At 36.1% G+C, this 16,269-nt stretch overlaps 1 long non-coding RNA gene across 1 annotated transcript in view; it reads right to left on the reverse strand.

The window, feature by feature from the left end:
- Positions 1–1,835: 1,835 nt before the first annotated feature.
- Positions 1,836–16,269, reverse strand: part of LOC147831552 (uncharacterized) — a 138,616-nt gene continuing 124,182 nt past the window's right edge. Inside the window, exon 7 of the long non-coding RNA XR_015521895.1 lies at positions 1,836–3,087. This is a non-coding gene — a long non-coding RNA (uncharacterized LOC147831552). The remainder of the gene's footprint in view (positions 3,088–16,269) is intronic.

Below are 16,269 nucleotides of genomic sequence, written 5' to 3' on the forward strand. Positions count from 1 at the left end.
ATGTATACAATTTAAATCCTAACAAAATTAATTAATTTAATGTGAGTACTACGCCTACAACTAGATATGATGTAACATTGTGAAAATTTGACTTTCAATACATTTATCTAGATCACACGAATGTTTGCCATCTCCTGCCATTTCATTTCGATTTACAACCTAAACATGACACTGCCTGAAACTTTGCCCAAATAAAGTCATCTTAGAAAAACGATGCCTGAAATGTCTGCCCAGACACGCAGCTCGCTGGATTTTGTAACCGAGCTAATGCGTGTCGCAAGTACGTGTTTATTGTTTATACAGCCTAATGATAGGCTTCTTGACAAGCTTGCGTATCATCATTTGCAGCATGTCCTGTTGCCTGTGAAAAAGCCATTACGTCGACAGGTGTCAAAGGACAAATGCGACCACACCTAGTCTATTTCTGCCCACAAACGTGTCCTTATTTGGAGCTGCCAGGCATAAACAAACATCCCAAAGGCCTTGTACTGACCTCAACAAAGCAGCAAATTGCTTTTTCCTTTGTGTCGGCAAAGAATGTGTTGGCATCCTGCTTTATTATTTTGGTAATACATCACACAGAAAATAAGCATAATATGCCACCCATCTTTTGTGATGTGAATTCACCATCGCATGGCTAAATGAATACCACAGAGTTAATCCAGTAATCAGAATGTGTATTTCCACACTGCTCTGGATTCAGCGAGTCCCTGTGGTGGAGTATTACTGGAAAAGATGCTTGGTCATGACAGGACTTGTTGTAAAGGGGGCATGAGAGGGCCAGTTTCTTGGGTTTGGTCATCGTTGAGGGTTGATATCAAATGGAACATTTTCTTCCGGTGAGACACATCTATGAGAACGCAATGCCATGAGTCGCTCCTCTGTTTCCTGCTTCCCATGTTCTTTGCATGTTTAGCAAGCAGCGACACGCTCAACCTTGCGTTTACACCTTGAAAAGACGTTGGGGAAAATCGAAATCTTGATTCATTTCCCAGAAATTTACTTAGAATGTGATGTCACTGTTAATGAATGTGCAGCGGTTTACTTCCTCTAGTATTCTGGCGCTGAGATTTAGTAGCAAAAACATATTTGTTTCCACAGTCCTTACGTCAGCAGCTGGTCTCAATTTCGCAAGCTTATTTTGAAAGGTCAGGGCTTTCATTGAGAAAACTTTGCATAGAAGCCTTTCTAAAAGTGAATGTACACCAGAATAGTTTTAATTGAGTGATTATGGCTCTAATGATGATTGAAAGTGGTTCAGTTAAGTAGATATATACAGTTCACCCCAAAATTAAAATTCGGTCATCATTTACTGACTTTTTATGTACTCGCACTATATTCTCTTTTAATATATTCTGAAATATCCGGTCTTCTGTGTTTGTCTGAGATAATTAGTCTACAGATATGTGTATAAATGTGTGCGTCTGGAAGGCACAGGCTGCGCATCTCTATTGGAAATAACTTGCGCGAACTCTAGAAAAGACGCAATATGCGAACAGTTAATCTTCTTGCACAGACATGCTGGATTTAACTGATTTGTTGACAAATTGTTTGCGGATTCATTGCTTGGCAGTTTGTAAGTCTTTCACAGGGCCTTTTCCCCCTAGCAAAGAAAATTTCCAAAAATGTTTGTTTCTTTTGCTGCTTGTGGGTTAAATTTGGTCGCTTAGGTGGCTAAGATGTAAGCAAAAGAATACATTCATTTTTCCACACTAAATAATTTATTTAAAATTAAGTGGTTAAAGACATTTTTAAACAACCCAAAGTCATGTTGGAATTTTATTCCAAATTAATTTTTTAGCTCAGTTGTAGGTTTACATTTTTTTTTTTGTTTTGCTTTAATTTTGACATCTCTAAAAACCCAATAAACTTATTTAGTTTTCATAAACAGGTTTTAATGTGTTGGTCCCTTACAGATAATTATACTTTTTCTCCTATTTTATTTGGAACAATAAAAATGTTTGATAAAAAATAAATATTTTTATTTAAATAGCTGGTTTAATAATAAAGATATTCTTTTAGTTAGTCAGCTCTTAGATGACTGTGGTGTCCCTTTCTTATATGAACAATTGATGCATCAGTTTTCTTTTCCAGTTCTCCCTAAAGAATATGGCATTGTTTTTGATGCAATCCTGATTGTGTTATACCTATCTGGCCCTAAAGGATCTTTAGATTCTTTTATTTTTGACAACATAAACCTTTTTGTTGGCCAAACTCTTCTCAGTTCTATATGAAACACTCTTACTTTTTTTATTTTGAGAGAGGATTTTGATTTATTTATGAACTCCTTAAAAGACTAATAATTATATTGCATGTAAAACTCTTTCATGGTGTAAATCATTTAAACTTGTTTAATTTGCTGGTATTTCATTAATGTGACCCTTTTTGTCTCTTTGTTCATATTGTATCTTTGTAAATGTTCTTTCTTGCATAAAAAAAGCATGCGATCCTCTCGAAATTAAATAAACTTCAGTGTGTTCAACAGAATAAAGAAATTCCTAAAGGTTTGGAACCAGGAGTGTAAATAGTAAGTTTTCATTTTTTTTGGGTGAACTATCTCTTTAAGTTGAGAGTTACGTAGAGTTTATTTACAGTTGCGCACAGTTTCTTGTCAGGTTTGTTTTTTATAGATCACAACCTTTCTGTGGGAAGTGGCGTACGCACGTTTCCACCCCCATTTTGTGTGTGTGCCACATTTATAAATAAGAACCCTTTTTTGCATCTTTCACAACTTTCCTGTGAAGTCCGGCTTCCTTTCTGCAGCGGCTGACACACTTTTTTTTTTAAAGAGAAAGCCGCAGCTCAGCAGATTCTTTCAACCTTGAAACGGCAATTAGCCACAGATCAGTAGATTAATTACGAGTCTCAGAGAGTGAATAATGGTGAGAGTTCGCAGCACCCTCTACACGCTACGTCTAATGATGTTAGTCCGCTCACCTTTCTTTGAGAGCGTCCCAAACCAAAAGAGGCACGGATGGAAACAGAAGCAAGACTCAGAGTCTCCGCCAAAGCCAATCACTTGGGTGGGCATGATTCATTCAGATGCATCATGGGAGTTACTCATTGCTGAATACGGGGTGTGATTCTCTGCATCACACAAAACAAACAAAACATTTTAGGACTGTAGAAATCTGCAATTTGTTTTGTTCTAAGAGAGTAGCTTATGTTTTAATCAGACTGATTCACAAACAAATGACTCATAAGAACCTGTTCTTTTTAGGGACAGTAAAACCAGTGCAAACTGATTCTTAAACAAATGACTCTTACGAACCAGCAATTGTGAGTCATTCAACATAAACACACAAACTATAAAGGAACATTTATCTAAAGCCATTTGTTCCTATATACCAGTGGTGCCCAAATTATTTTGTATGAAGGGCCAAAAACAAAATATCATAGCCGTGGGTGAAAGATAAATACGCCAAACTATTTTACATTAAAGTTGACATGAGTATTTTCCAGGCTACGCAGTGACGCAGTAGGTAGTGCTGTTGCCTCACAGCAAGAAGGTTGCTGGTTTGAGCCTTGGCTGGGTCAGTTGGTGCTTCGGTTTCCCCCACAAGTCCAAATAAATGTGAAACAGGTGAATTTGAGTGGCTAAATTGTCCATAGTGTGAATGATTGTGTGTGGATGTTTTCCAGAGACGGGTTGCGGCTGGAAGGGCATCCGCTGCGTACAAACATGCTGTATAAGTTGGCGGTTCATTCCACTGTGGTGAACACGGATTAATAAAGGGACTAAGCCGAAAAGAAAATAAATGAATGAGTAATTTCCTAAAAATAATAATATTTCAAAATAAAAAGAAAACTTTGCTTTGAATGGTATTAACTACCTGTTTAAATGATAACTTAATGCAATTAAAACAGAAACAATCCTATAAATAACTGTGGAGTTCGATGCTGAATACACTAGTCAAGCAAAATCTGCCTTTGCCTCAATCCGTCGGGTGACAGTATACACATTTAAACTAAATCTGATTAATTCACACGATTTAAATTTAAACATTTAATTTCAGTTGACTTTTTTGTAGCTTAACAATTAAACAAATCAATAAAAGGTTACATTCAATTTGAAATAACAATCTCTAAACATCCCCATCATTGAGATGAGATGGCGGGCCAAATCAAAGATTAGATGGGCCAACTTTGGCCAACAGGCCCTAGCTTGGGCATCTTTGCTATATACAGTTGAAGGCAAACTATTAGCCCCCCTGTGAAATTTAAATTTTTTTTCCAAATATTTTACAAGCAATTTTTAACAGAGCCATTTTGACAGTATGTCAAACTATATTTTTTCTTCTGGAGAAAGGCTCATTTCTTTGAGTTCTTTTAGTAATTTTTATCAAATATTTTAAAGTCAATACTATTAGCTCCCTTCAGATTTTTTTTGATTGGTTACAGCAGTGGTCCTCAACCTTTTTATCACCGCGGACCTGTTAATGCTTTGACAATTTTACTGCAGACCAGGGGGAGGGGGTTGGGTTTTTGTAGATGTGACCATTAACATTGCTCTTATCACTCTTTTACAAGTTTTATTTATAGAGAAAAATTACAAAGCACTGCAGTGTTTGGGTCTTCTGTGTTTCTCTGAAATAATTAGTCTACCGAAATGTGTATATTCCATACAAGCTGAAGCTGATCAGTCAGTTCTTGTCACACGACTCGCTGTGCGCTTGTGGCATTCATTCAAATACGTGCATCTGGAAGGCACAGGCCATGCACCTCCAATGGAAATAACAAACTTGTGCAAACTCTGGAAAAGACGCGATGTACAAACGGCCCCAAAAAGGCTGCTGTCATTTGCGATCTCCAGCAGTTGGTTTTCTTGCACAGACATGCTGGACGTTTGATTCTTTTGCTGCTTGTGGATTAAATTTGGGTGCTTAAGTGACTGAGATGTAAGCAAGAGAATACGTTAATTTTTCAAAATAAAAGAGTTTTTAAAATAAAAGATCGTTCAGATTCAGATAATCTATAAAACATAAATAATTCATGATTTCTTGTGCGGCCCGGTGCTAATTGATCTACAGACCAGGTGGTTGAGGACCGCTGGGTTACAATACAAACCACTAAATAAATAAACCTAAATAAACCCAATAAATGAGCACTTTAAGCTGAATACCATCTTGCAAAATACCTAGAAAAAAATATTTACTGTCATCATGGCAAATATAATAGAAATTAATTATTAGAAGTTAGTTATTAAAGCTATTATGCGTAAATATGTGTTTAAAAATCTTTGAAATATTTAAAAAATATATAAAAATAATTCTAATAATAATAGATAGTTTTGACTTCAAATGCCCTTGAATTGTTGCCAAATATGCAGATTGACATGAAATGTCACAGAAGTTTAATAAAATGTTTTTACATGCAGACCAATGCTTGCAAACAAATAAGAAAGAAAAAACATCTCAGAAATAAAGGTACACAAGCTGTCACTGGGGTGGTACCTTTTCAGAAGATACACATTTGTATCTAAAAGGTCCATTTTAATAGCTTAAGGGTATATATTAGTACCCAAAAACAACTTTTATATACTCCAACTGAGCCAAATAATAAGAAAGAACCTAATTAAAATCTCCTACCACAGCTATACTGATGACACGCAGATCTGCTTTGCCTTACTGCCTAATAACTTCAGACCCATTGACACTTTCTGCCAATGCATTGATGAAATGAACAAATGGATGTGCCAAAACTTTCCTCAGTTAAACAAAGAGAAAACCGAAGTCATTGCATTTGGCAACAGAGGTGAGGTTCTCAAGGTGAATGGGTACCTTTGCTCTAAGGATCAAACAACAAAAAATAAGGTCAATAATCTTGGTGTTATTCTGGACTCAGATATGGGTATGTCAAAGCAGTAAGTAAACTAGCATACTATCATCTCAAAAACATTGCAAGAATTAGATGATTTGTTTCTATTAAGGACTAGCTCATGCTTTTATCACCAGCAGAGTGGATTACTGTAATAGCCTCCTCACTTTCCTTCCCAAAAAGACAGTCAGACAGTTGCAGCTCATCCAGAACACTGCTGCCAGGATTCTGACCAGAACCAGAAAATCAGAGTACATCACACCTGTCCTCAGGTCACTACACTGGCTCCCAGTTACATTCAGAATAGATCTTAAATTATTATTATTTGCCTATAAATCCCTAAATGACCTCAATACATTACAGATCACTTAGACCTTTAGGATCATATAAACTAGAAACTCCAAGAGTTCAGCTATTACGCCCCCTGCTGCTGGAATTGCTACCAGAAATGATCAGATGTGCTCCAACATTAGGCACATTCAAATTAAGACTGAAAACAAACCTGTTTACCTCTGCCTTTACTGATTGAGCACTGTACTACATCCGACAGGTCATACTATTATCTCTTTCCTTTCTTTTTTCGTTCTTTTAAAACCTGTTTTGATACATTTTAATCTGTTTTAAATCACTTTTAATATTTGTTTTTATTTTGTTCTACTTGTCTCTTTTATTCCTGTTTATGTAAAGCACTTTGAAATGCCATTGTGTATGAAATGTACTAAAAAATAAACTTGCCTTGCCTTGTTCGACTTAAAATTTTTAGGTGCTAATACATACTTTAGAGGTACCAATATGGACCCTTCAAGTACAAATGTGTACCTTTTGAAAAAGTACCACATCAGTGACAGCTTGCACACCTTTATTTCTGAGAGTGTGTGAAAAAATTAGTTTTTCTACTTAGTTATTCAGGCCAATTTTCAACAAATAATGTGTTTTTTTTTTGTGAATCAAAAACATTACACACTCCAAAATTTACTATGCTGCCCTACTTATTTAAAATTAGTTTAACAACACAATTTTTTTTTGGGGGGGGGGACAACTCAAATGTTTTATGTTCAATCAACTTAAATTTGTAAAAACTAAGAAGTTAACTTAATCGATTTGTGTTGGGAAATCATGAAGAAATTGTGTGGAACTAGTATTTTTTACAGTGTATTATTATTCAAACAATAACATGGCTGTGATGCAAACAAGGTTTTATGCAAATATGAAAAACTCTGGCTTTGCGAAACCACCAGTCAGTTGCTGGATGTGGACAGGATTGGGGGAAGTGCTACTTCATGCAATGTTTGCACATCCTTTTTTTTTCTGAAACGTTCGCGGTTTGATTTTGAAAAGGTCTTTTTCTCATAGTCGTCATAAAGGGCAAATCCTACAACATTGTGCTGCGTTGCCTAGGTGTGACCTTTGAGCCTCTGAGTAGGAAGGAAAGTGGGAGAGAGAAGCAGAGCGAGGGACGGAGGAAAGGAATTGTTGACAGAGGAAGGACAACAGACTCGGCTTTCCCTCAGCGGATGGACTGATGGCTCAGCAGGATGAGTGGGTGTCAGAGTGGGATTAGAGCATCATCCATTTGTTCTCTTTTGTTTTTTTGCTCGCTCTCCGTCCTTCCCCCACTTTTTCCCATATGCCTGTCCTGCTTCGTCTCTCTTCGGGGAATTTGGATTTTCCAAATAAACAGAGCTTTAACGTTTACGTCTGGAGTAGTGCTTTATTAAAGGGTTAGTTCACTAAAAAACAACATTTGCGGTTAATTTTTTCACCCTCAGACTAATTTTCAACATGTAGATGACGATAGATAGATAGATAGATGGATGGATGGATGGATGGATGGATGGATGGATGGATGGATGGATGGATGGATGGATGGATGGATGGATGGATGGATGGATGGATGGATGGATGGATGGATGGATGGATGGATGGATAGATAGATAGGTAGGTAGATAGATAGATAGATAGATAGATAGATAGATAGATAGATAGATAGATAGATAGATAGATAGATAGATAGATAGATAGATAGATAGATAGATAGATAGATAGATTATGAAAAACCTCAGTGGACATATGAATGATACTAGTGATGGGTCGTTCATGAACGATTCGTTCATTTTGAACGAATCTTCAATATGACTCGGGTACTACTAGTCCCCTCAAGGAGTGATTCGTTCATCCGCGCATGCACACATTTGTGCAGGTGGTATCGTTCATTTCAAGTCTTTTGAGTCGTTCATCGCAGAAAGGCAGAAGCCAATCATATGCGTATAAAGCTGGAAAAAGAATTGATCCGTTTATCTCTCGAGTCCTCTATTGGGTTTGAGTCATTCGTTTCTCACGGGCCAATCATATGCGTTTAGAGCCGAAAAAATAATTGAACCGTTCATCTCTCGAGTCCTCGGGTTTGAGTCATTCTGTCACGTGATGAACGAACGACTCAAGAACCAGAAGACTTGAAAGGTGAACTAAATATCATGGCTCCTATCAACTCAGACTGTGTACTTTGGTTAAGATTATATGTGACTGTCAGTGTAATGTGAACGAACCACTGACATTTGAAGACATGGAGAGGTGAGCTGAGCAAAGAGACAACAATACCTTCATAGACAAAAGAGCAGGTAAACATTGAATTATTATTTTCTCCTTCTTATAGTATTTTATTTATGACTTATTTGTTGTGGGATCAACCTTTGAGGCTAGTTGTAGGTGTGTTTGAAAGCAATTCGTAAGATTTTAATAATATTTTGGTAAATTAAACCAAATGAACAAAATGACTCAAAAAAAGATTTGTTCATCTCGATGAACGAGACTCAAAGATCAGAGTCAGTAAAATGATCCGAACTTCCAATCTCTAATTGACACAGGTAAGCAATTCTGAGAGAATCATTTCCCTAATTATATTGTGCCATACTTTTAAGAAAGGGGGTTTGTCACTTATCCAGTTTATGGTAACACAATATTTTGATGGTCCATTTGAGTATCAGTAGACTGTCTGATTAATATCTGTTGATACTGCTGATTCAACAGACATTTAACTGACTATAAGAAACTTTGCAAGTACATGTCAACTTACACTAACCCCAACCTAAGTCTACCTATAATCTAAAGAGAACTAGTTAGCTTGTAGAGGCAATGTAACTTAAATTCAACAAACGGACCATCAAATTAAAGTGTGGCCTAGTTATAGGAATATTTTTGTATTTTTGTTTTTTGATTGGTAAATTTGTCAGGTTAACGTCCAACAGGGAGACCTAAAATTAAAAACAATGAAGCTGAACTCCAAACATCTGACTCATAAAATAATTTTTTTTTTTTTGCCCAATAAGCTCTAATAACAGGACAATTCCATAATAAATGGGGTAGATTAAATATTTTTTTTCAGTGGACTTTTAAAAATAAAGGTTCAATGAAGGAGGGTTTCACACAACGCCATAGAAGAACCAGAATTTCATTTACTTAGAAAAAAAACCTTCTATAGAATGGAAATGATCCTTGGACGTTAAATGTTTATCAAGGAATCATCAATGCAATAAAGAAGAATCAGTCGTGCTTTTTTGATAATAGATAGCAACTTAATGGCAACTTGAGGTAAAATTGGGAGGGGGGCTAATAATTCTGACTTCAGCTGTATATGTTTATTTAACAGGTCCCAGATTGTCATGAACACTCGGGACGTTCTGCAGAGAGCAAAAGATGTAACTTGAGTTATGCAATCAGATTACTTTTTTCAAGTAACTAGTATAGTGCATTACTTTTTATCATTTACTTTCTTTCATGAATCAACATTTGCTTCAAAAGGGCTTAACACTTTGTGTAGTTTATGTAGTTTTTTATATCATTACATACAAGCAAGCCCAAAACAGATGAAACGCATTTGCAATACATTACTTTCCTCAAAAAGTAACTAAGTACCACATTTAGTTACTTTTCTGTAGTAACACAAGATTGCAATCTATTACTTTTAAAAGTAACTTTCTCAAACACTTTTGTAAACAATATTTCCAACGCAGGCTCATTCTAAAAAACATACCTCTAAAAACATTTCTGGAGACCGCCAAATATGTCACAGGAGCTACGTTTTCTGCAGTTTTTATAATACACTAATCCACCAGTGGCTGATGTGTATGCTTTTTGAGATCTCAGATTTCTCTCGCGAGTGCCATTCACACCTGCTGTTCTCTCGTAAATCCACCAGAGGCTGCTGTCGACTGACTGAATGACTGACTGACCGACTGATCGACTAACCCACCCTAATCCTTCCCTAAACCCAACCAATAGTATTTTCAAAAGCACTGATTGACCCACCCACCCACTTCCCTAAAATACAATTTAGAAAAAGAAAAGCCCTGATCTGATTTTTACCACATTCTCACCCTGTTATTAACTTGTTTATTTTATTTTTTGGCTTCTGTTTTTGTCTTACTCACCTTGTGGAACTGTTCTTCACCAAACTCAAACCCTGTTGTCGTGTTCATCTCCTTTCTCTTTTTCAAATCCGCCAACGTACATGGTGAGCTAACTGGACAAGCTGGTAACAGCCGGAAAGCTGTCGATATGGAGGTATGTGGTCAGCTGGTAAGCGCGAAAAGGAACGACGTCATATCGCCCCGTCGGGTTTATTTAAAAAATGAAATGCAGGCATACTTACCTCTGGCTACATAAATCACTATCTCCACAAATGTACATAGGGCTACCTTTTTAGAATAAGCCTGTGTTTAATATTCTTTGTGAAGTTTCTTACAGAGACTATCATTCCAATTCTTAAGGGCCCTAATGATGGGCCAGTGATATAAATTTAGTTTTACCTTTTACCTGTTTACTTTTGACCCATTTACTTGCATTTTATGAACTACCAATAATTACACTTTCAGCTAAAATCATCTTTCACTCTCCACTGAAAAATAAAAAAGTCCTCAACATCTTGGATAACTGGAGTGTGTACAAATTAACAAACAACTTTTCAGTTTTAAGCTGAACCATCTTTAATTTCACGTTATCTTTCCCTGGTTGCATAGACAGGCTATTAAACAAGTTGGTAGATTCTGCAAATGGTAAACCTACCCTTGCGCTGACAGACTACACAAACACACATTCAAAACCGTGTAGGATCAAATGGGTTCAACTAATGTTTCTTCGTAGGTGTAAGCCAAAGCTATAATTCAACTCCAACCATGGACCACAGAACATCAATGTGGTTAAAAAAAGAGAAAAGATTATGAATGATCTTTCGGGCCATTCGTTGTTTTTACTGGGATTACGCAATAACATTCCAGCGGTTTTCTCATGATTCGTAATGAAAGTGCAGCATTCCTGGCCAAAGATTAACCACTCATAAGAGGCCTTTCCAAACGGAGTATTCAAGTGACTGAATTTGACTATAAATTCTAAAAGATTATAGAAAAGGTAAATGAAACCATATTTTAAGTACTTTCTGTTTCATAAGTACTTGATTCAAACCACATTTTAGTTTGGATTGCATTTTTTTCCCCAAATGTTTGATGCATCTGTTTATCATATCAATTTTACTTATATATATTTATTAAATATTATTTATATTTTATCTAAGTTTTAGTCTCTTTCTGAATATTTTGAAGTGTCTATAGTTATGTTTTCAATCAAGGATGCACATTCATTTTATGCGCAAAGCTGGAATAAGCGCTATTTAAAGGCAATTCGTAACTTTTTGAATTAGTGGCTAAAGCTGCGGTCACACTAGTGTTTGAGCTTGCAAAATTCTGTAGTATGGCGCTCCGAAAAGGGGCGGGATTAAAAAAGATGATTAGACATTTAAAAAAGCCAGCGACTGGTCCATGTTTTAAATTTCTGTCCTGAGAGGTCATGTCTTGATCTTCGATTAGTTTCACGCAGTCACATGATGTGATTTCGCACTTCAGAGTTCACCAAGCTTGAACTTTGGAGCCAACTGCGAAACTTGTCGCACGAGCTTGTGTTTACGTTCTGACGCATTCACGTGCCTTTGAATGGAAGTCTATGGGGAGAAAAGTCTAGTGTGACCGCAGCTTGATTATTAATTTGTAAAATCTAATTTGTACGATTTGAATTTGATACGCTCATCCTCTAATGGCAGTCAGATTTAGGGGTGGGGTTTGGTGCTACACCTCCTTTTAAAAATAGGTGCGTTCGAAATGAAGCATGGTTACAGCCGACAATCAACGAGATAAGCCGAGCACGAGCGGCGGTGGAGCTGAAAACAAGACTGTCAGGTCGGATACCTCGGAGCTCGCCATTTGCTGCATGATGACAGATCACATGGCAAGATCTGTGATTTATTTATTTATCACATTAATCCAAAAAGATTGAACAAAAGGACATTTCCAAAATAAGTGAGCTAAACATTCAGTGAAAATTTCACAGAAAAAGCTAGATATATATGTTTTACGCAGCGAATAAATACCCCCACACACCCATAAACTCTCATTCACACATATACACTACGAACAATTTAGCTTACCCAATTTTATTTTAGAATTATTCATAGAATAAATATTTATTTCAATTTGAAAACGTTATGGGGTGGTATGATCAATGATGACTATTATACTTATTTGAGTTGATATTTGGTTATTTACAAAAATTATATATAATTTTAAATCAATGTGGAGCTGTTTACATTAAGTCTGCATGAAAATGGTCAAAAATAAACCTTCGTAAACAATCTAGCCTTTAGAAACAAATTATTTGACAAAATAAAAATGATTTCAGTCGCTCTTCAGCTGAATCAATCCTCTAATCTCGGAGCGCTGTCGCGATACTTTGATGCCACATGTAACAGTCACGTGGCGTCCGCACAGCGTCAAGCCAGAAACAAATTTCTAACCGGCATGCATCGCTTTAAGACAGAATTCGATCGAATTCATTGATTCATTTTACTTCAACTTAGTCCCTTATTTATCAGGGGTCACCACAATGGAATGAACCACCAACTATTCTGGCATGTGTTTTACCCAGCAGATGCCCTTCCAGCTGCACAATCAAGAGTTCTAGGGAGTAATATCACCGAACCACTTTTAAGATGGACTTTTGCTGAAGGATTGTAGAATGACCAAAACAACATTTCAGATCACATGATCTTTTAAAACAAAAATCATGTGACTTTTTCGATGCACATCCTGGAATTTATTAGGTAAATGTGTTTTCATCATAGCTTATGTACAATGTTTTTTCCCTATGGGATGAAAAGATTATTGTACATACAGTTGAAGTCAGAATTATTAGCCCCCTGAATTATTGGCCCCTTGTATTTTTTCCCCCTAATTTCTGATTAACAGGGAGAAGATTTTTTTTCAGCACATTTCTAAACATAATAGTTTTAATAACTCATTTCTAATAACTGATTTATTTCATCTTTGCTATGATGACAGTAAATAATATTTTCCTAGATATTTTTCAAGACACTTTTATACAGCTTAAAGTCATATATAAAGTCAATATATATATATATATATATATATATATATATATATATATATATATATATATATATATATATATATATATATATATATATATTGGGGGACTAATAATTCTGTCTTTAACTGTATGTTTTTTAAGTGCATTCTTAAAATCTATGTGCATATTGGTGTTTACATTAATCATTTTTATATGATATTGAAAAATGATTATTAAACAGGTGGATGGAAACATAGCTAGTGTTTTAGGGTGAACAGACTTTCAATAGAGGGACAGAAATTTGTCACATTAAAAAAAAAACGTAATATGTGTTTCGAACATGAACATCCTATGGAGTAATCATCTGAACATTTTGTGCTGAGCTGAACCCTTTAACAGCTCAGCCATTCCATTGTTTGTGCCGCACACAGATTGATGTCGCTATTTTCAAGTAATGGGTTGAAACTCCATTTTTAGACAGTCTATCATGTGTATCCGCCTGCATGGGTGACTTTATGAGCATGACATCTGACAAATAACAAAATACCCATGAGAATACCCACTGTAAGCTAAAAGAAATCCAGCACAGCTCATTTAACCATATATAACTCTATCCCACCAGAAACGATGGCACTGCAGCACAGTATATTGAACTGCAGTGCAATCTTGAATTATCACGTTGTGCTCTAGCCATAGGCCCCAAAATCTGAGACAACAATAATAACAGTTGTATAATAATCTAGGTATTCACATTTTGTATTTCAATGTCCAGTTATTTAAATCATTCAGTTTAATTACATAAAATATAGCAGGATCCAGACAGTTTGAGCCCACATTAAATTTTTTTTAGATTTTATGATATTAATAATAGTTATAATGGTTATGATAAAGACATTACATTGTATAACATACTAATTAGCTTTAGAAGGAAATACATTCATTTATTCATTCATTTTCCTTTGGCTTATTTATTAGGCGTCGCCACAGCGGAATGAACCGCCAACTATTTCAGCATATGTTTTACACAGCGATTTCTCTAGGAAACAGGAAATACATATAAAATAATAATAATACGAAAAAGAAATCAATTAATTATTTATATTTTGCTTCCAGATTTAGTGATAATAATAATAATAATAAGAAGAAGAAGAAGATGGCGACAACGATGATGACGATGAAGAAGAAATTACATAGCAAAAAACACAATACAATAGATTTGGGAAGAAATACATATAAAATAGTAATATTAGTAATAATAATACAATGAAATCAATAAATTACTTATATTTTGTTTCCAGATATCCAAATCTATACTTTTTAAATATAAAATAATAAAACAGTAATATTAATGAATTATGTAAAATACAGTAAGGTAAAAAAAAAGTCTGAAATCACAATGGCTAAACAGATTTCTTTGGGAAAATAAAGGAAATTAACAATAATAAGATTCATAACAATAATCAGATTTATGCTGTTTACACCAAATGCAACACGCGCGGTTAAATCACAATACTTGCGAATAAATGGACATTTTGAATTTATTCGCTTCATTTGCGCGTCAAATACACTTCACAATACATGCGGATTTGCATCATGGGCAGGGTTTTTGTATGCCAGGTGACTCTCGCTTCATTGAGAGATGAGATTGTAGCTGTGTTTAGGTGCTTTACGTCTGAAAAACAGCGCAGATTTGTTCGCGTCTGTGTCTGAGTCCACTAGATCCTTTCAGAGGTGCACCCACCTCTGTGAGTTCATCAGCTCCTCCAGAAACTATACCTGGATGATGAAGACTTTCAGCAGTGCTTTCAACTGAACACCAACGACAGACACTACATAATAATCACACCTCTACAAGAGCAAGCTCATGATTGGTAAACACAAATGTCCGCTAAAGTTCAGATTTTCCAACTCGAGCTTCATTCGCACAGGATGTCTATTTACGTCTTTGCATTATCTTAACATGTACGCACCTGTAACAAACAGGACAGGTAACCACTCAAAGGGAGTTCTCGCCCGAATTCTGACTGCCAGTCCATCTTTATTTACTTCCTGTTTAGTGGCCATAACTTGGCCACACCAAACACTTAGTGATTCTGATTGGTTAGTGATCACACGAATATCTGCTAAAGTTCAGATTTTCCAACACAACTCATTCGCGTATTAAGCACGTCAAAAGCGGAAAACGCTCAACTCACGCTGCTTCATTCATGCAGGATGTCTATTTGCATCTTTGCATTGACTTACGTAAATCACTCGTGCTTGCTTCATCCGCCTCTGGTGTAGAGTAGAAATATTAGAAATATTTGCAAGATTGTTTAAATCATCAGCTATCACTACATTATTATAACAATAATACATTTAAAATGTAAACAAAATACAAACAAATTAACATTAACATTCTGTATGCTGGATTTGCTCTGGAGATGTTTAAAATGAGAAAAAAAGATATATGCAAACACAAATACACGCTTCCAAGCTCCATCGCCCAATCCCCTCGGCATCATTTCCCCCGTTTTGTGTTCATATTTAACTCAGTCAGTCATCTTTCTCCAGTTGTGTCTTATTTGTCATCAGTCACCACTGGGAACTGGGACACACTAAATAGTTTAATAACAGACTTTGGCTTGTTGTCACGCACATGTCGTCTCAGATCGGCACACGAGTTGCCCCCGCACCAGCCTTGAGCTCCGAGCTCTCAAGGAGTAAGAAAAGCATTGATTTCTCTGCTATCACTCACAGAAAAGCCGTTTTCTAGCTTGAAACTGAAACTGAATTATTTATCCCCCTCATTCAATTTTTATTGCGCTCTCCTGGTGGAAAAATAATGCTTCCTCAATTAGATGATCCACCATCCCGTTTTCCAGCTCTCCTCCAGGCTCTTAAATGTGGACTGAGCATCGGAAGTCATGGAGGGTGACAAAGAGCCACACACGGAGAAGAGAATTAGATCATGTAATCTGAACTGCTGGCACTGCGGTAACTATAACTAACAGTATTACACAGCGGCCATCTGTATAGTGCTGTACTAATGTCAAAACACAA

This window comes from Danio rerio, chromosome 22 (genome assembly GCF_052040795.2).
Source record: "Danio rerio strain M-AB ecotype USA chromosome 22, GRCz13ab, whole genome shotgun sequence".
NCBI lineage: Eukaryota > Metazoa > Chordata > Actinopteri > Cypriniformes > Danionidae > Danio > Danio rerio.